Genomic DNA, 2217 nt, shown 5'->3' with positions numbered 1-2217 from the left:
TCAAAGACAAAAGGAATATCTTTTTGTAAGAGATTAGTCCGAGGCCTGGAGATTTTAGAGAAGTCCTTGATGAACCTCCTATAAAATCTGGCATGACCAAGGAAACTTCTTATACCTTTAATGTCCTTAGGACACGACATCTTTTCAATAGCATCAACCTTAGCTTTATCAACTTCAATACCTCTTTCAGAAATTTTATGCCCCAAGACAATACCTTCATTAACCATAAAGTGGCACTTCTCCCAGTTCAAGACAAGATTAGTTTCTTCACATCTCTGCAAAACTCGATCAAGTTGCTTAAGCAGTCATCGAAAGAAGTTCCATAAACAGAGAAATCATCCATGAATACCTCAACAATCTTTCACAAAAGTCAGAGAGTATAGCAGTCATACATCTTTGAAAGGTAGCAGGTGCATTGCATAAACCAAAAGGCATACGTCTATAAGCAAAGGTACCGAAAGGGCAAGTGAAAGTTGTCTTTTCTTGATCCTCTTTTGACACAGGTATTTGAGAAAAACCAGAATAACCATCTAGAAAGCAAAAATCTGTATGTTTGGATAATCTTTCTAGCATTTGATCAATAAAACTAAATGGTAATGATCCTTTTTAGTAGCTTTATTTAATTTGCGGAGATCAATTACCATTCTATAACCTATAACAATTCTTTGTGGGATCAATTCGTCTTTATCATTAGGAACAACAGTAATACCTCCCTTCTTAGGGACACAATGGACAGGACTTACCCACTGACTATCAGCAACGGGATAAATTATACCTGCCTCCAGAAGCTTTAGTATTTCTTTTATTACCACTTCTTTTATCTTAGAATTTAACCGTCGTTGGTGATCAACAACCGGTTTCGTGTCTTTCTCCAATTTTATTTTGTGCTGGCATAGAGTGGGACTAATGCCCTTAAGATCATCAAGAGTATATCCATTAGCAGCACAGTGCTTCTTCAGAGTTTTCAATAATTTCTTTTCTTCATGCTCTGAAAGGTTAGCACTAATAATAACAGGATATATCTTTTTTCATCAAGATAAGCATATTTAAGAGTATTAGGTAAAGGTTTAAGCTCAAACACGGGATCACCCTTAGGTGGAGGAGGATCCCTTAGGATTTCAACAGGCAAGTTGTGTTTCAAAATAGGTCCCTGTTTAAAGAATACTTCATCTATTTCCCTTCTTTCATTCATAAACATATCATTTTCATGGTCGAGAAAATATTGTTCTAAAGGATCATTAGGAGGCACGGCAATAGAAGCAAGACCAATAATTTCATCTTTACTAGGCAATTCTTTATCATGGGGTTGTCTACAAAATTTAGCAAAATTAAACTCATGAGACATATCCCCCAAACCAATAGTAACTACATCCTTTTTGCAGTTTATCTTAGCATTAACAGTATTCAAGAAGGGTCTATCAAATATAATGGGACAAAAGTCATCTTGTGGGGAACGAAGAACAAGAAAATCAGCAGGATATTTAAATTTCCCACACAAGACTTCAACATCTCTAACAATCCCAACTGGTGAAATAGTGTCTCTATTGGCAAGCTTAATTGTAACATCAATTTCCTCCATCTCAGCAGGTGCAATATTGTGCATAATCTCTTTGTATAAGGAATGAGGTATTGCACTTGCACTAGCACCCATATCGCATTAGCCATGATAGCAATGATCTCCTATTTTAACAGAAATAACAGGCATGCCTACAACAGGTCTATGCTTATTTTTAGTATAAGGTCTAGCAATTCTAGCAGGTTCATCACAGAAGTAAATAACATGCCCATCAATATTATCAGCCAAGAGATCTTTAACCATAGCAATATTAGATTCAACTTTAATTTGCTCAAGGGGTGTAGGTGTTCTAGTGTTACTCTTACGAACGACAGTTGAAGCTTTAGCATGATCCTTTATTCTAACAGGGAAAGGTGGTTTCTCAATATAAGTAGTAGGAACAATAGGATCAACATTATAAGTGATAGTCTTTCATTCAACTTTAATAGGTTCAACTACTTTTACTTCAATGGGGGGATTATATTTAAACCACTTCTCCTTAGGGAGATCAACATGAGTAGCAAAGGATTCACAAAAAATAAGCTACTATCTTAGAGTCAAGTCCGTATTTAGTGCTAAATTCACGGAAAACATCGGTATCCATAAAAGATTTAACACAATCAAACTGAGGTGTTGTACCTGACTCCTTACCTTCATCGAGA

Source organism: Triticum dicoccoides, chromosome 3A (assembly GCF_002162155.2).
Source record: "Triticum dicoccoides isolate Atlit2015 ecotype Zavitan chromosome 3A, WEW_v2.0, whole genome shotgun sequence".
Taxonomy (NCBI): Eukaryota; Viridiplantae; Streptophyta; class Magnoliopsida; order Poales; family Poaceae; genus Triticum; species Triticum dicoccoides.
This window is presented reverse-complemented; position numbering follows the sequence as displayed.